We start from the raw sequence: 20,312 nt of genomic DNA, 5'->3' as shown, positions 1-20,312 counted from the left end.
AACTTTAAGGATACACAGAGACTGAAAGGGTAGGGATGCAAAAAGATATTTCAAGTAAATGGTAAGCAAAATAGAACAAGTGTAGATATACTCATATCAGACCAATCAGATATTAAGCTAAACATTGCCAAAGAGATAAATAAGGTTATTGTATAATGATAAAGAAGTGAATTCATCAAGAAGATATGAGCATCTACATATAGAAATATATAAAGCAAACACTAACAAAACTAAATGGAGAAATAATCAGCAATATAATAATAGTAGAGGATTTTAATATCCTACTCTCATCAATGGAGAGACATGCTGATATAAAATCAATAAGCAAAGACTTGAACAACAGTCTAGAAAAATGTTCTAAAATATTTACACAGAACATTTCATCCAACTACAGCAGAATATACATTTTTCACATATGTACTCAGAACATTCTCCAGAGTAAATCAAATACACCAAAAAACAGATCTCCTCAAAGTCAAGAAGATAGAAATTATATTAAGTATCTTTTCCAACCACAATAGTACGAACCTAGAAATCAATAAAAGCAGGAAAATAAGAAAATTTACAAAAGTATGGAAATTAAACAACACATTCTTGAATAACTAAAAAAATCAAAGAAGAAGTGAAAATGGAAATCACAAAAAGTATCTTGGTGAAAAATGCAAACACAGCTCACCAAAATTTATGGATTGCAGCAAAAGCAATACCAAGAGGCAAGTTTAAAAATATAAACACAAACATAAGAAAAGATATCAAATGAACAACATAACATTACTACTCAAGGAACTAGAAAAAGAAGCAAAAACTAAGCCCAAAGTTAGCAGAAGGAAGGACGTATTAAAAAAATAGAGCAGAAGTTAATGAAATAGAAAATAGGAAAACAATTTAAAATATGAACAAAAGTAAGAGTTTTTTTTAAACGATTAGCAGAAGTGACAAAACTTTAGCAAAACTAACAAGAAAAAAACGGAGGACCCCAATAAATATAATTAGAAGAGAAGACATTACAAATGATGCCATTAAAATACAAAGATCAGGGGCTGGCCCCGTGGCCGAGTGGTTAAGTCCGCTGCAGGCGGCCCAGGGTTTCGTTGGTTCGAATCCTGGGTGTGGACATGGCACTGCTCATCAAACCACGCTGAGGCAGCGTCCCATATGCCACAACTAGAAGGACCCACAACGAAGAATATACAACTATGTACTGTGGGGCTTTGGGGAGAAAAAGGAAAAAATAAAATCTTTAAAAAAATACACAGATCAAAAGAAACTATTGTAAACAATTATACTCCAACAAATTGGACAGCATAGAAGAAATGGATAAAGTCCTAGAAATATATACCTACCAAGACAGAATCATAAAGAAACAGAAGATGTGAGCAGACTTATAACGACTAAGGAGGTAGAAGCTGTGATCAAACAGCCCAGCAAAGAAAAGGCCAAGATCAGATTGTGTCACTGGTGAATTCTACCTCACAAGTAAAGATGAATTAACATCAATCCCTCTAGAAACTTTCCAAAAATTTGTAAAAGAAAGAAAACTCTCGAATTTATTTTACTCAGCTAGCACTACTATGACACTAAAGCCAGATAAGTACACTAAAATGTAAGTTCAGGCCAATGACTTTGACAAAAATAGTTGCAAAAATTCTCAGCAAAATACTACCAAGCTGAACTCGGTAGCACACTTAAAGGATCACACATCACTACGAGGTGGCACTTGTCTCTGGGATACAAAAATGGCTCAACATACACAAATCAATAAGTGTGATACACCGCATTTGTAAAATAAAGGGTAAAAATCTTATTCTTCTTTCAATGATGCAGAAAAATTACTTGAAAAAATTTAACCTTCTTTTATAATAAAAGCTCTCAACTAATTGTGTAAAGAAATAATGTACTTGAACATAATAAAGTTCATATATGTAAGGTCCGTGATTAACATCATCCCAATAATGAAAGTTTGAGAGCTTTTCATCTAAATCATGAACAAGTGAAAGATACACATCTTCATCACTCTAATTCAACACAGTATTGGAAGTCCTAGCCAGAGCAGTTCACTGAGAAAAAGAAATAAAGGCACCAAAATCAGAAAGTTAAAGTAAATTTTTTTTCTGTTTGGAGGTAACATAATTTTATGTATGAAAATCTTAAAGACTCAAACAAGAAATTCTTAGCATAAATTAATTCAGTAAAGCTGTTGGGTGCAAAATCAACAACTTAAATAAGTCAATTTTATTTCTTTGCACTAACACCAAAATATATGAAAAAGGTATTTAAAAAACCAATTTTATTTATAATACCATCAAGAAAATACTAGAATATAGTATACTAAATACTAAATTCAAGCAAAGTGGGGAGTCTATACACTATAAACTATAAGAAAAATTTGAAGACACAAACAAATGGAAACATATCCCATAATGATGGATCAGTGAGTCAATATTAAAATGTCAATACTTATCCAAAGCCATCTATATATTCAATGCAATCACTATGAAAATTCCAATAGCATTTTTCACAGAAATAGAAAAAATATCTCGCAATTTGTATGGGGATCACAAAAGATGCTGAATATTCAAAGCAATCTTGAGAAAAAATAACATAGCTGGAAGCAACGGAAATCATTTTTTGATTTTACACAATCTTACAAATCCATGCTAATCAAAACTAGATGGTACTGATATAAAAATAAACATATACAACAATGGAACAGAATTGAGAGCCAAGATACAGACTCATGCATATATGGTCCAGTAATATTTGACAAAGGAGCCAAGAATGCTTGATGAGAAAAGGATTGTCTCTTCAAGAAACAGTATTTGAACTACTGGATATTCACACACAATTAAATAAAATTGGACACCTATCTTACACCACTCACAAAAATTAACTGGAAATGGATGAAATAATTTAATGGAACACCTGAAACCATAAAACTCTCAGACGACAAGGTCTTAGAAGACCTCAATGTAGGTTTTGACATTGATATTTTTGGACATGACACGAAAAGTACAAGCAAAAATAGCAAAAATCAACAAATAAGATGGCATTAAACTAAAAGCCTTCTTTACAATAAAATAATCAACAAAATGAAAAGGCAACATACTAAACATATAAAATATTTTCAAATATGTGATGAGAGGTTAATAGCCAAAATGCACACGGAACTCCTACAACTTAATAGCGAAAATACAAATAACCTGGTTGAAAAAATGGACAAAGGACCTGGATAGACATTATTCCAATAAAGACTTACAAATGACCAAAAAATACACGAGCAGATGCTTAATGTCACTAATCATCAGAGAAATGCATATCAAAACCACAATGGGGTCACCTCACATCAATCATGAAAAAGACCAGAGATAACAATGTTGCTGAGGGTGTGAATAAAAGGGAGTCTTGCGCACTGTTGTTGGTAATGTAAATTGGTACAGCTACTATGGAAAACTGTATGGAGATTCCTCAAATAATTAAAAATAGAACTAGCATGAGATCCAACAACCCAACCTATGGGTATATATCCAAATAAAATGAAATCAGAATCTCAAAGAGATATCTGTACATCCATGTTTATTGTAGCATTATTCACAATAGCAAACACCTGCAAACAACTTGTTTCATATGTATATATGTATTAAGTATATGTGTGTGTGTATACACACACACACACAATGGAATATTACTAAGCCACAATAAAGAAGGAAACCCAGGCATTTGTGACACACTGATTGACTTTGTAGGTACTATGCTAAATGGAAAATCAGAGTAAGAAAAATACCATATGATCTCGCTTACATGCGGAATCTCAAAAAGCAATATGGATGAATCTCCAAAATACAGTATTGAGTGCAAGAAGCATGGCGTAATTGATGATATGTTCAAATAATGATTAGCTTCTTGGAGTTTTTGATTAGGAAAAAGCAAAAGGAAGACTCCAAGAGTACTAGAAGTATGAAATATTCTAAATCTTGATCTTTGTTGTAGTTACATAAGCATATACATATGTAAAATTTGTAAGCTGTATGCTTGAGATTTGTATTAACTGCATTAACCAAAAACTGTATCAGCTGTAAGTGAATTATGCCTTGAAGATGGTATGTTCAAGGTAACTCCCCACTTCAGATTTTCTTACAGTTCCTGCTTTTGTACATGTGGCCTCCGCATGATGTTCCTCTGTTTTTAGACATCGATAAAAAACACATCAGTAGTGCCTTTTGAAAATTTTCTACAGAAACATTTATTTAAAAACTAAGGGTATAAACTCTGAAAAGCAATCAAAAAATAAAGAGACAGACATAGAATTTCCAAAACTATTTTGAAATTTTCTTTTCAATTTTGATTTCATATTTAATTTCATTATGATCAGATAACAGGTCTATATTATTTCTCTGAATTGTATTGTTATTTTTACAGGCATCTGGTCAACTTTTATTAATGTCTGTGTTTGCTTGGAGATAATGCCATTCTGTTATTTTCTTTTGTTTGCTTGAGTCTCTTCCTATAGGTCAGGCTGAACAGTTGTCTTGTTGAAATATTTTATTCTTACCAAATTTTATGGGCTTATATGATTTTCAAATCCATATGTTTTAAAATCTATTTTTCTGATGGCAAATGAATCTGGCACAAATAATGACGTTTTCATGACTGCGTTTATTTGTGTCAATTTCGTTCATTGTAAGAAAACAAAAAATATTGATGGCATAATTGACAGAATATTAGCAATTATGTTCCTTTTTTTCATCCTAACACTGGATGAGGAGAATGATAAACAAGGCAAGCAAACTCTTAGTCTTGAGCAGAGGGCTACTCTCTTCCGACATCTTCAATTCCTTCTCAAAGTGTAGAGTTTCCTGAATAATCTCTCTAGACATGGACCCAGGATCTACATGCATCTGTTAAGGTACCACCACAAATATGCACACGGTATTGGTACTTGCATCACAACACGAAGCTGGAAATTTCCTATGTCGCTCTAAAATTTTCATGTTGGAATTGAGGTGGACTTGAAATGCCATTTTAACTCTCAGAAACTCATATTGCAGATTTATTTTCCCTGGAAGTTCTTTCTGGATTCATTTTTCTATGTATGTTTAAAATTTCATTTATTTCTTAAATTTGTTACAAACATACAAAATTTAGCCTCCATAATAAAATTCTCTAAGCCAACTTATTATGCAGTTTCTGCTTGTAATTTGGCTCTGATGACCACATCTTTCTACCGTGTCTGTCTGTATCTTATCTGGCTTGCGTCTTCCTCCAACAGATAGAGAAATAGTCTTATTTATTCTCTTTTCAAAGCCCCCAACCCTGGAGGAGTGCCCATATTTTGCATGAGAAATAATTCTAGTTATCTGGACATTTGCAGATGTGAGGTGATCCATATAACTTATAAGAAACAGGCGGATGACTTACTCAGGTTTGCTCACTCATTATCATCAAGTGTTCTATTAAGACTAAGCATGTTTATGTATGTGAATTCATATCCATGGACCCCATGTCCATCATAAATCAACATAACATTTAAGCATCATGGACAAAATTAATTCCAAGAAAGAATTTAGTCATGGTGTACTTTAAAACAGATTGGTCACTGCAATTACAACTAGAGCCCGGGGAAAGATATACATTACTTAAACAAAAAGTTACATGAATTAAAATGGTTTGCCTTCAAGCTCCAGATAAAACAGATTGTGAAAGACTGCTTACGAAAACAGTGAAAATATAACATGCACAGAGCAAAAACATAGAGCAGAGTGTTTAAAATAAATTCCTGGACAGAAATAAATATACCAGCTTAAAGGAGAAGCTTGGGAGTCACATTTTAACATTTATTTGCTGTGTGATATTGAGAACAATATTAGTTTCCCATGCCTCCATTTTCTCACTTAGAAGATGGGTGTCAAAGTACTTATATAGCTGTTAATAGGATGAAAAATAATGTATAAAAATTGCTTGGTGTGGAGCATAGCAAATAGTAAGTGCTCAAGAAATAGCCTCTCTTAGTACGGTAGTCTCACGTAATTCTTAACTACTTCCTATTATACTGATCAAAGAATTTAACTTTCTCTTCAAGCATTATTAAAGGAGAGAGAATTGCCATATGTTTAAATGTTAACAACTTCAGGAAATTAGACTCTTTGAATAATTTGAAGAATGAGACTAAGTTTGCTGTCATTTTAAATTTACACATTTCCCCAGCCACCTTTCTCAGGGCCCCCTTGACCTCGCTGTTCCTCAGATTGTAGATGAGGGGGTTCAGCACAGGGGTGAAGATAGTGTAGAATGCTGACACGACCTTATCAAGGTCAGCTGACCTGTATGATTTGGGTCTCATGTAGGTGAAAATGGCAGCTCCATTAAAGAGTCCCACCACAGCCAAATGTGAGGAGCAGGTGACAAAAGCCTTCTTGCAGGCTTCTCTAGAACGCATCTGGAGAACAGCTGCGATGATAAAACTGTAGGAGGTCAGGATGAGGGAAAAGGGGACCAGAAGCATTAACACACAGCAGATGTACATTACATTTTCGAAGACTGATATGTCAGCACGAGCCAAGCGCAGCAGCATGGGGGCCTCACAGAAGAAATGATTGATCTCACATAAGCCACAAAATGGGAAGCTCAGGGTAGCAGCAGCCTGCATGAGCCCATCAGCTGCCCCCAGGAACCAAGACCCCAAAGTCATTCTCAGGCATAATTGCTGGCTCATGAGGACAGGATATCTCAGTGGATGGCAAACAGCCATGTAGCGGTCATAGGACATGGCTCTAAAAGGAAACTCTCCCCACCACCCAGTGTGAGTGAAAAAAGATCTGCAGCCCACAACCAGCAGGGGAGATGGACTTCTTGCCAGTCAAGTAGTCAGCAGCCATTTTGGGCACGATGGTGGCAATCAGCATCACATCAATGAGGGAGAATTGGCTCAGTAGGAAGTACATGGGTGTGTGGAGCCAGGGGTCCCAGTAAATCAGGAGAAGCATGACGACATTGCCCATAAGAGAAGCAATGGCCATTGTCAGCACCACCATGAATAGAAAGAGGTGGGGTCTTGTATGTTTAAAGAGTCCTAGAAGAATGAAGTCTGATGTTGTGTTTCTCTTCTCCACGATTTCTTCTGGTGTGATTCTGCAAATGGAAAAATAGAGAAGGAAGGGACTTTCATCATCTACAAACCTTAGTTTGGCTTCATAACTTCTGCACATGTGCTGGATATGGAATCCAAGGTCCTGACTCAAAGCCCTACATCCCAGTTAAGATGGTTCTGCTTGACCTATTATTCCACTTCTCTGTAACTCAGCCTTTTAATGTTCTAAATAACGTTAGTCTATGTATTTCACACAATGATATATTGTTTGGTTGGTATAATAGATCAAAATGAATCAAAAGTAGAAAAAAACTGTCAAGATTATAAAATTGTAAATAATTTGGCTTTTATTATATTATTTAATAATTATTACTATTGTGCTTTCCTTATGTGTACTGAAACCAAAATTAACCATTTTAGAAAATAAACACTTATTTAAACATTTACTATTTATATTTCTTTGAGTCTTAGATGAATTCTTTTCAAATTTTGGAAATTTTAACATACTCAAATTAGTTACTTTTTTAATAAACAAAAAATTACAGCTGTTTCACTGCAGGTTACAAGGGCCACAGAAGGGAACAGATGAGTATAACAAAGGTTCCCCACTGAAGGAACATAATATCCCCAATAATTGATGAAAATGTTACTTCCTCTCGTTAAATAACTGTTTTTATTTACCTGATTTTAAAGCTTGGCTCTTCTAGTTCATCACTCTCTGCTCTGAAACCTTCAGTCTGTTTCCATCACACTTGTAATAAAATGCACATTTCTTTCCGCAGCTTCCTAGGACTTGGAGCCATGCCCTACGCATTGTTTCACGACACAATGTACCGTCATGGAGACTTGCAATGATCAGGTGAGTATGAAAGGCAAGCATGAGAGGATCTTTGATGTCAGTAAATGCTTGGAGAGCATAGCAATAACTATAACGACGTACTCGTGATTAAAAAGGTTATTAAAAAGAAAAGGAAGCAGTTTTAAAACAACCTTATTACATGAGGCATAATTATCAGTCACAGGTGAAGTATAAATATATCTGAGAGGAAAAATATTTTTAAAATGCTTAAATTATATATTTGGCCTGTCTTCTGAGGACAGTTGCTTAATATTTAGCAAAACAGATCTATTTTCTTAGGAGACACAAACAAAATGACTGAGCCCACAGAAATGAGCACGGCCTTATGAGGAAGGGTTCACAGGTTGAGAGCTATTATACACTGAACATAAGTAAGATTTTTTAGTGTTTGACATTTTTTAAGCTCCATATTAAGAACAAAACTTGTAAATTCATAAAGAGCAGAAGAGCATATAGGTGCATGGAGCCAATTCTCCTCTTTTCTTAGCAGAAAAATGCACAAATTTGCCACTTCTGTTTATGGACAGGTTTGCAGACCTCTTTATTTCTGACATGGACAGTCCAAAAATATTTCATCCGAAGCCTTAGAGACACAGTAATCTCTGAGCCTGTTTTCTGGAATTGTCTGGTAATTGATTGGTAATTGATTACTACAGAGACAGAGATAGTGATGATGCTTTATAACCTGAAGGGTTTGATTTTGTGAATACTCTAATGCTATAAAAATTAGGTGGCAGACAGAGCCCATGTCTTGCAGAGCCGTCTAACACATAGGCAGTCTCTTTAAGAGACCTGTGGAAAGTCAGTTCTAATGGCTCGTTAAATTGCTACCTCCACCACGTGAACATTTACGTTTGAATGGACACAACAACACAAAGGAACACCAGCACCTTTGCGATGGCTTGTTTAACCACTGATACCAGACACATAAGCAGTCTACCTAATCGAGGCCTTGCCAAGACTTGGTGATTTGCACTACCTCCTATCTAGTTCATTCAGCTCCTTGTTTTATGTATTATTTAAGATATCTTTCTCCTTTTATTGCAACAGACCCTGATTCCTTGCCTGCAGGCTCTCTCAACCTCCATTATAACTTTAAACCACCCTCAGACTGATCTTATCGATGTGGGGATGTATGGATAAAGAACTCTGGGCTCAAGATACAGAACTCCTGGTTTGAGAATCATTTCGTTTACTTTCTATATACGTGATGAGGAGTCAGTTACTTAACCTTGCTGCATTTATATGTTTTAAATTACAAAGCTTCTTAACAGATTACTAAAATAATTAAGATATTTTGTGCATGAATGAATTTTGAAGTGATTTCCCAAGTCATTTTGCACATTGAAAGAAAATTATTAATTTCAATTTTATTTGTTGGTCTATATCATTAGTTGCTATTTTTTCCCACATAAACAATAGCTAGAAAGCCATAGCACAAAATGTCAATTTGATCATTTAACTGAATGCTCTGGAAATGTGAGGATGAAATAGATAGATGATAGAGAGATACACACATGGTCACACACACACGTGTGTCTCTAATTAATAACAGTAAATTTGGAACCATGACTCTTTAAAATGAAAATGTAGTAAATAAATAAGTAACTCTGTGATATCTTCCTCTATTGTGAAAAATTGTGATGTATGGTATTTTAGTAAATTAGGCTTTTCAACATACTATAATAGATAATTTAATAGGAAGGTCAATATAAATATATTACTTAATTTCTTGTACATAACTAATGCAGCTTGATCTTTTTCACTAAATATCATACATAGAATTTTTAATAAAGAATTTATTGGCTTTATGGCTATATAAATGAATTCACTTGCTAAGTGAAACATTTAGCCTTTAACTAAAAGTCCATATTAACTCAGCAAATTATGAGAATATTATAAGTATTTCTTCTTTACATCAATTGTGGACCAAATTAATGTTAGGCTATTAAATAAGGTGACTGAAATTGAGTGAAGTCTTTTTTTAAATGTACTTATATATTTTCGTGAAGTGAGAGAAATACTTCCCCTCCAGGAATAGGTTATGGATAGTTTTCCAGGTGTACACAATCACATCCTTCAGAGAAAGAAAAGGAAACTGTTCTTCATTATTCTTAAAGTAATAAAATAGTTTGCCCCCAGAATTTCTCTTATTTATTCTAGGCCCTTTATTTAGAGAATGTTGGAGGAATTCTGCGTCTATTAATCCCCAAATCACGCCCTTTCTGAAGCTCGTAGGGAAATTGATTACAGTCTCCTTCTCCACATTGCACTGACTTGTAAGCTCTAGTAGAGATCATCGTCATAAACTGTTGGAGTTTCCTTCCACAATCTCCTTTTCTCTTCCTTCTGCCATTCTGCCCTCAACAAAGAAAGTGCCTCTATGTCCAGAAGATATTGATATAACATGGTTAATTTCTTGAAACAGCCACACAGTTCATTGAAACAATCCACTATTTTATGAGCTCAGTAATTTGAATGAAATGATTGCTTATTCAAGAAGATCTATTAGCCTACTGGTTTTGGGTGGACCAGCCCACAATTTACGTCTTCAGAAAATATGTGGACAATGGGGAGACTTTTATTTTGTATCATTTGTGAATAAAGTCTTACAACGGTTACTCTGCAACTCAAAATTCAGATGTGGAATACTAAACACTTGATAAATACGAATCACTTGAAATTACTTACTAATATAAAGGAAAAATAATTCTCAAATTAGACTCACCACTATAGTAGAGTTGTAATCCGTGAGACATCCATATGGTGCTGGGTGTTTTTAATAGGTTCACTACAAATGCGCGTTTACATCAGTGTTGAGGGCACTGCTTTCTCCTCCTGGCCTCAGGCCGTACTTATTTCGAAGTCCTAAGTGACCACTTAAAGTTTCCTACACTTATAAAATACCTTCCCCGGGGCAACGACACTTTCGAAGACAAGTCACCTTTGGTAGGGGAACACAGATTTAACGGTTTCTCAAGAGTAAGTGATGCAATGAACTAATTTAACACCCGGGTTTTCCTAAAGGCAAAATAACCCCGAATGGGAAGGTGAAGAGATGAGGCACTCTAAGGATAACAGCGAATGCAAGGCCTTTTCAAAGGCAAAACAGAAGTTCCACTCCTTGAACTGAACAAATGTGACTTAATTGCCTGAAATATAGATTGTTCATTTTACTGACTGATGATAATGATGGATTTTATTCATTAATCAAATATGCTCAGCATTTTACATATGTTTCAAACATTTTATTTAATCTTTAAAACAGCCGTTTGATCTATGAACTTCTGCATTCTACCAGAATGCAAACAATGTTAATATTTTTAAGCACCATACCTATATTTAATTGTCCTGAGGTAGCAGAATGGAGGAATTTTGTTTAAGTCACCTCAGTGTGTGGTTCTCAAACTTTAGGGAGCATTTGAATCACTCAGAGGGATGGTTAGTTACACGTTGAGAAATATGTCCTTAAATAAGTCATGTAAAGTTGAATTTTGACTCTATCCTTAACTGGTCTTCAGTGCTTTGATTGCCTCTAAACTCATTGATTTCCAATTTTTTAAACCCTTTTTCTATTCCTTATGTATTTCATGATCTTGGATTAGCATTATAAGTGAGCTTCCTCTTCCTCTTCTATAAAATATGCCTAATAACCTTGCTTACTTTGTAACATTATTAGAAGGATTAAATAAAATATTTGTAAATTATTTGGAAGAGTATCTGGCTCTTGGTAAATCCGGTATAAACGTTCATTTTTATCATCACCATGATTGTTTCCAATGGGGGAAAAGTGTCTTGAAAGCAGGGCTTATGTTGATTCTGGCCCAAGTGTTATGAAAAATTATCTAAAAAAGTAAATAAGCAAAGGGAGAGCAGTCTGTCCTTTCAGTGTTATACTTGGTCATTGTTTAACAGGACTGCTCAAAGATTATTTAGTTCTCTGGGTGAATGCAACTGTGTTTGGCTTACTATTTATTAATAATCAGGGCCAAGAATCTGTGAACTTGCATATTAGTGTATATATTTGGTTCCAGTACAGATGCAAATAATTTATGTCTGGTAATAAAGTAAGAAATCAACCAGTGCTACTTAGCCAAAAAACAAAAACTCAAGCAGTGAGAAGGTTTTTTCCTCCTGACACCAAATGTGTGGTGTCTTCCAATACCTCTTTTCCAACACTCTGACATCAACCACAGAGCCTACAATTTAATCAAATCTGACACTACCTGGAGTCAGTGCAGACTCCACAGGCTTGAGGGCTCAGTCCCATAGACTGCCTCCTTCAGGTGCTCGTCACAATTGTCAGGTTTTGATGCTTCTGTCCAACTTGGCTACAAAGAGCTCCTAGGACCCTCTCCTCAGGTTCTGTAATTTTCTAGAATGACTCACAACAGTCAGAACAATGCTATTATAATGATTACAGCTTATTATAAAGGATAAAAATGGACAACCAGATAAAGCGGTTCATGGGTGAGCTTCGGAAGGCTCTTGAGTGCAGGAGCTTCTATCCTCGTGGAGTTGGGTTGCACCATCCTCCCAATCAGTGTTTGTGCACAGAAGCTCTCTGAACACTGTCATTTAGGAGTTTTATGGAGGTTTAATTACATACTCATGATTGTAACCATTGGTGATTAACTAAATTTACAGTCTTTCTCTCTTCCCTGGAGGTTGGGGAATGGGACCAAAAGTTCCAAACTTCTAATCATGGCTTGGTCTTCTGGCAACCAGGTCCCATAGTCAAGCTATATAGGGGCCACCAAGAGTCTCCTCAGAACAAAAAGGAGCCCTATCACATTTACCACTCTGGAAGTTCCAAGGTTTTTAGGAGTTCTGTGCCAAGAACCTAGGACAAAGCTCAATTATTCTTATGTTATAAAACAACAAGAAAAAGTGAAAATAACAAACAGCATTTTTTTTCAGTGTGGCCTTCTCAGAGGTCTATAAAAAGCCCTGTTCAACTCAAACACTTTTTGCACGAGCTGTAACACCCTCTTTGTCCCCTCATGGATAAGTTAAACTTTGAATAGACATTCATTTATTTCAAATTTTTGTGAGAGTTATATATTTAACTTTGGGAAAATTTAACTTTTGGAGAAGATTCATCTAACTATGTCTCAAAATGCATCAGCTTTAAAGTGAATCTGGTAAGAGAGTAAGTAACTAGTGCACAGGCCTTGTAGGCATACAACTCACTTTCCTGTATTCCTCATGTGGAACCATGGTACCATCTGACCCTATTTGACCTCAGGTATGAGGAGGAATGTTTGGAACATGAGATGCCACTGCATAGAACACAACAACCATCTGAGATGCACTGGGAATTGGGTTGGTAGGGTTAAAGGATGTGTTTTCATTGCTAAGGTTGCCAGACTCTGGAGGGGGTCAACACATGAAGACATTTTGACCTGTTCATTGTCTGAACCCAACTGGGAGAGCAACGTGAGGACTTGGTCTCACAAGGCCAAAATTGGTCTGAATGGAAGGAAAGGAAAGATGAGGCAAATGAAAAATACTCTTCTAAGATCTGTTGACAGACTGTAGGCAACCTACACGAGCTCTCTAAAACAGGATGACCCAGGACCCAATAAGCAGAAGTCAAAACACAGAAAGGAAAAAAGTTAAGTAATTAAGGGACCAATGACCCATGAAATAACTTGTATTTAGGTGTGAGTATACTCCTTTAAAGGTCCTCAAAAATGGATGAAGGACCCATGACTGCTTCAATGAATAAAAGTGGGAGGGAGACTTTAATGGCCCATGGTCTTCGCTGCTAAACAAAGCACACAGACAAGATGCTCCAACCTGCTCGAAATGTCAACAGAAAGCACTGTGAGTACTGCTGCTCACAACTACACCTGCAGGATTAGGAATCTCTAATTTTAGCATTTATCCATCACAAATTAACAAGTTATGTGAGGTGTATGAAATTATGTAGTATTCTACATTCTAACCAAAGATTGAAATTGACAAACTTTCAGTTTTACCAATCTCTTGACAATGGAGAAAATCACGTTTTACACATAATTTGTATTCGCTGATTTTCTAATGAGGTTAAATATCATTTCACTCACTCAATTGCAATTCATGTTTTCTTTCCTGTAAAACTATTTATTCTTGCCATTTATCCATTTTTCTTCTGAGATTTAAGGCTATTTATTTGTGAGTGTTCTTTGATTGGAGAATTTAATCCATTTACATTTAAAGTGGTGATTGTTATGTGGGGACTTAATGCTGACATTTTAATTCTGTTTTCTGGCTGTTCTCTGTTTCCATCATTTCTCTTCCTTTGTATTTCTGACTGCCATTTCATTTTGGTTGTTTTCTGAGGTAGATTTCTCCGTTTTCTCTTTTTTTGTGAATTGTGGCTGTACTCTGATTTTTTTGTTTAGTGGTTATCGTGAGGATTGTATGAAAGATATTCTCTTTTAAGTTGTAATTGAGCCTTTGCCTCCCTGATCTGGTGGAGAGCCACAGGTTTCTGATCGTGTCTATCTATTTATCTCCTGCTCAGAGCTGTGTAGACCTTTGCATTTTTGTTTCTGGTGTGACGGCATCTTTAATTATTTCTTGTCAAGGAGGTCAGTGGTGATGAACTCCCTCAGCTTTTGCTTATCTGGGAAAGCTGTTACTTCTCCATTGTATCTTAAAGAAAGTTCATTGGATAGAGTATTCTTGGCTGAAAGTTTTTGTCTTTCATTATTTTGAATATATCATTCCATACTCTCTTAGCCTGTAGGGTTTGTCCTGAGAAATCTGCTGAAAGCCTGGTAGGGTTTCATTTGTAGGTTATTTTCTTCTGCCTCGCTGCTCCTAGTATTTTGTCTTTATCATTAAATTTGGCCGTTTTTACTATTATATGCCTTGGAGAATGTCTTTTAGCATTGATGAAGTTGGGCATTCAATTAGCTTCATTTATCTGTAAATCTGAAACCATCCCCAGCTTTAGGAAGTTCCCAGCAAGTATTTCTTTGAACGAGTTCTCGGCTCCTTTCTCCCTCTCTTCTCCCACTGCAATACCTATAATCCTTACGTTGCTTTTCTTAATTGAGTGATATATTTCTTGCAGAATTCCTTCCTATTTAAAAATTTAGCTCTGTCTCCTCCTCCACTTGTAGCATTTCTACATTTTTCTCCTCTAGAAGACTATTTACTCCATAACATCAGTTCTATTTCTTAATGATTCTAGATTATTTTTTATTTCATTAATTGTGTTTTTCACATCCAGAATTTCTGCTTGATTTTTTAAAGTTTCAATCTCTTTGGCGAAGAGATTCATTTTATTGCTGGTTTCCTTGAATTGTCTTTCTGTGTTTTCTAGTAAGTCATTGAGTTTCTTATGATGGCTATTTTGAATTCTCTATCATTTAGGTTCTGTATTTCTCTGTCTTCAGTGTTGGTTTCTGGAGAATTGTCATTTTCCTTCTGGTCTGAATTGTTGCAGCCGTTTTCTCATGGTGTTTGATGAGCTAATCTTTTGTCAGGGCATTTGTGGTATTCTTAGGATGCAGATTCCCCCTGTTACCACTAGGGGGAAGCAGGAGCAGCGTTTCTGGCCCCACTCCATCTGCTGGAAGCTGTGGACCTATTACAGGTGCTTGCCCCAGCCTGGGGTGAATTCAGACACTTGTGTGGACTGTCGTTGGCAGGCGGGGCTTCCTTGCTGGGATGGGCCACGCTTTGGTGCTTCAGGGGCACTCTGAGCTCCCCATCTCTACCAGAAAGTGATCGCCAGTGGGCTCAAAGCTGCTGCTGCCTCTTCCCACAGCTGCCCAGGACATGTTCTCTATTTGGGGGCTCAGCAGCACTGTGAGCCCTCATCTGCATGTCTGGGAAGCATTTGCCCCAACACGTAGATCTGCTGCTGTCTCTGTTTACAGTCCATTGGACTGTTGTGCTTGGTGGATGGGGCTTCCTAGCTGGGACCTGAGCTATTACTGCCCCTTGGTGGCACAGGGGCATGGTGGGCTCCCTCTCCCCACCAGGAGAGTGAAAACAAGCACAGGCTAAGAGTTACAGCTGGCTCCTCCTATGGTCACCCTGGTGTGTGCTCCCACTGTCGGGTGCTTGCCCCAGGTAGGAAAGTGTTTGTGTGCATGCACAGGGCTACCAGGGGAGAGCAGGGTGTGCTCACCCATCTCACTTCCCCAGTGGCCAATCCACCCACCCTCAGATGTACAGCTGCGTGTGTCTCTCAGGCATCCTGTTGTGCTTTGTGGGTTTCTTCCATTGGTCAGTGAATGTCTATTTAGTTGTAGTTCAAAAGGGAGAATGATGAAGGGAACAGCTCACTCTGCCGTATTGCTGACTTCATCCTCCTGTATGTTTCTTAGCAGCATTCCAAATAGTTGATGACACTATCTAGAGCTTGGTTTGAAAAACACAAAAAACTCTTGATTTTCCTTTTATTTCACTTGTTGATTGTTATTTATTACTGCAAATCAAACCACCCCAAAATCCAGTGGCATAGAGTAACTACAATATTGCTGTTACAATTCATGAGTCTGAAATTTTGACAGGGCTTTTCAGGAAGAGCTAATCTCTGCTCCATGTTCTGGCTGTAAGTTCCACATGCAAAGCTGCATTTGCCGGGTGTTTGGCTCTGGCAGGATGACCTCATTCACAATGCTGGAGGCTGGAATGACTGGGTTTTGGTGAGACCTATCTCTCTCTATGTCATCTGTCATCATTCGACATTGTGGTCTGAAATTCTTTACGTGAAGCCTAGAGCCCAAGAGAACAAAAATAGTAGCTTCAAGGCCTCCGATGACCTGGGCCCAGAATTGGTACCGTATGACAATTGCCACACTCTGTTGGCCAAAGCAAGTCACATGGCCAGAGCATATTGAAGGGCTTGTTTCTGGATGGAAGAAGCAGCATATATACATAGAATGGGAGAAACTGTTAACAGTCATCTTTGCAAACAATTTCCACACTGCCCATTCTAAAATGTTTTGCTCGTCTCTTCCTCTGCCTGATTTATAAATATTAGTTAATTTTTTGTTGTTGAGGAAGATTGGCCACCAGCTAATCTGTGCAAACTTCCTCCACTTTATGCAGGATGCTGCCACAGCATGGCTTGATGAACAGTGCTAGGTTTGAGCCCATTTTGAGTAACTATCTAATTGCTCAAATTACGAACCTAGGAATTATTCTTGATTTTAATCTTTTCTCATCCCACAAGTTCCATTAGAAAATACTCTTGGCTTGATCTCTAAAACATGCCCTGACTTACAAATGTTCCCTTTCACTGATAATTCTTTAATGCAAACCGTCATTTACTACCATAGGCTCTTTTGCTTCCACCTTTGTCCCATAATATCCATTCTCTGAACAGCAGATGAAGTGGACATGTAAGACTGTACATCACATTATCTAACAAACGTTTTTTTATGCTTGCATTTGGAGTTTCTACTCTTTAACATGGCTTTACAATACCATCCTTACTCAGGACTGTTTTCCATCTCTGATGGCAGCTCCAATTCTTTTCTCCCTAGAACTTCACTTTAGTAACAATGGCTGTATTTATGATCTCCAAGCAAGCCAAGCTCACTGCCATTTGAGGAAGTTTGAACATGGCATCCCTTCTCCTGGAGTGATTTGTGCAGGTTTTTCTTTAAATCATTAAGGAGCAAGTAAAATATTATTTTATCAGAGACTTTTCTAGAACATCCTATCTAATGCTTTCCCAACTCCATGGTTACTTTCCATAATATTAGTATATTTTATTTTATTTACAGCATCTATCACTGATAGCTTTATTCTTTGTCGTTCATTGTCACCAGCACACACATTACACAAACTTCACAAATTTACAAACCCTGTCAATCTTGATCAGAAGTTTACCCCAGCACCCAGAACATTATCAGGAACAGAAAAGCTATTCAATAATTGTTAAGTGAACGAATAGATAGGAAGAAATAGTAGCCACATTTTGCTAAGAGAATGTTTTTTGTTACTTTTGGCTTTGTTGTAGGATGGTGAAAGTGGGATATAAATTTTTGCTCATGTTAATATTTGTAAAATATTTGTAAATGTGAATTTGTAAAAGTGAATAATAAAAATGAAATAATCATTGTGATCCATGTAATGGGTAAACATTTCAGAAAGTCTGAATGAGAGAAATTCCATCTCTATATCCTTCTTTTTCTTTCCTGCCTGACTAGAAAGCATGGTATTGCTGACTGTCCCAAGCTTTTTAGAACAGTATGAGAACCATCCAGACACACGTGCATCAACAATGATCAATAGACTATCTTGGAAGTATTTCTTTTTAATTTGAAGTGTACATCATTATATTTTGACTTCTTTAGAGACCACATCATTTTCACCACCAAAAGTCTAGTTTCCATCTATCACCAACAAATGTGCTGTTTCACATCTTCTTTATTCATTCATAGGCACCTATGTTGTTCTCAAGTCTAGGCTGTCACCTTACTCAATATGCCATGTAACCAGGAGATTCTGTCTATTGGAAAAGACACCTGCGGAAAGACTCTCTTCAACCTCACTAGAAAAGCTTCTCATTGAAATGGTGTGGTTAGCTGACCCTTGTGCCATGAAACTCCAGGGAATAGACTCTTGGGTTGTGACACACCTACAGAAACACCAAATGCTAACTGGACCTGTACGTCATCTGGTGACCTCAAAGTAAAGATTTCTGGAATTGAAGTAGATGACATCTGATGAGACAGCTTTCCCCAGAAGTCCAGACCATGCCTTTGGAAGCTTGTCTGCAAACCTTTGGTGACAACATAGCACTTCAGATGATCTCCAATGCCTATGATCTTGACAGATGTATTTTAGAAAAAAGGGCCTGAAGGTTCTCCTTCCTATCCCATATTTGTTACTCAAATGTGGCCACAAGAGGTTTCCAATCAGTGCACTTTCCCTCCAATGTGGGAGATGACACTCAGAAAACTCCTTCCTGGCATCAGTGGACAAATGCTTGATGAAAATGGAAAACTCTGACTCTTGAGCAGTGGTGCTTTCAGAGAAAGATCCTGATCAATATGGGAAAATATGAAAATTAATCAACAGGAGGCCAAAGAGGGAACTGTCACATCCTACATTGATAGTGGAGCCCAACAGGACTTCATCTTCTTGACTGACAAGAAGCTGAGCCAATGAGACACCGCGACAAGTCAGCCAATGAAAAGCCACCATACATCAACCCCTCAATTCCTCCAATAGACACTTTATTTATAAAAGTCCTCCCAACTTCTCCTTCCCCTCTATAAAAGAATTTCTCCTCACCTTTGCTGCTAGGAGGTTCCACACTGATCACTGTAGTTATACACCTTGAGGCAAACAAACCCATTTTGCTGAGGAATGAACTGGCTGTCTATTTCTTAAGATCAGCGATTGCTACCCCAGCTTTCTTTTTGTTTCCGTTTGCATGAAACATATTTTTCCATTCCTTAACTTTCAGCCTGTGTGTATCTATAGATCTGAAGTGAGCCTTGTAATTGGCTACATGGGTCCTGTATTTAACCCAGTCAGCCACCCTATGTCTTTTGATTTGATCATTTAATCCATTTACAGTAAAATAATTATTGATGGATATGTACTTATTGTCATTTTGTTAATTTTTCTGGATGTTTTTGTAGTTATTCATGATTCCTTTAGGGTTCCTTTATATTTCTGACAGACGAGTGGCGTAGGTCTGCACTTAAGAACCAAACATGTGCCCCCAAAGTGGAGCACGCCAAAGTTAACCACTGGCCCAAAATTGCTCATAATTTTAACTAGAAAAAATATACTTTGGTTTTAGAATGAATATTTCTCTATGTCCCACTTTAGTTTCAGTTTATATCTTCTTTTATATTTTTTAAAAGTAATTTCTCTAAGGTTAATTCTTCTTCATACCCTCTGTATTTTCCTTTCAAGTTTCATTGTTTTCTTTATTTTGGCCTGTATTTCATGAAAGGTGATTTCCTCATATATCTGATGATTCTTCTCTGTCCATATGTATGAGTTAGCCACTCAATGGAAGTTCTGAGGAGAGGGAAGATTTTTTGAAATATAGCCAATATATGTTTCAAGTGGGGACACTATTTGATTGTGAAAAATTTGAAACATTAGGGCCTGTGGATCTCTTTTCTTGCGCTGACCAGCTTCTATGAAGAGAAAATTTCAATATCTCCTCTAAGGGTTGTTAGCATGGCTGCCAGTATCACCAAGCAAATGGGAATGAATTGGACCTCCAGTTCAAGATGTGGATGATTACACACACTTCTCTTGTCAAATTGGTTATCTGTCTGCATCTGTCAGTGGTACCCACTCTGGTTCAAAACCTAAGTTTCGCGTTTCCATAAGAAACTACCAGTCATCTAAATCTGAAACTCTTCACGCATTCTCCAAAATTGAAAT

General features: G+C 36.8%; 1 pseudogene; it reads right to left on the bottom strand.

The window, feature by feature from the left end:
• Window positions 1–5,896: 5,896 nt before the first annotated feature.
• LOC138923423 (olfactory receptor 2T8-like) lies at window positions 5,897–7,202 on the bottom strand (annotated as a pseudogene).
• Between the last annotated feature and the right edge of the window lie 13,110 nt (window positions 7,203–20,312).

This window comes from Equus caballus, chromosome 3, assembly GCF_041296265.1.
Source record: "Equus caballus isolate H_3958 breed thoroughbred chromosome 3, TB-T2T, whole genome shotgun sequence".
Classification (NCBI taxonomy): domain Eukaryota; kingdom Metazoa; phylum Chordata; class Mammalia; order Perissodactyla; family Equidae; genus Equus; species Equus caballus.
Note: the sequence above shows the minus strand (reverse complement) of the source record. Positions and strands in the feature narration are given on the sequence as shown.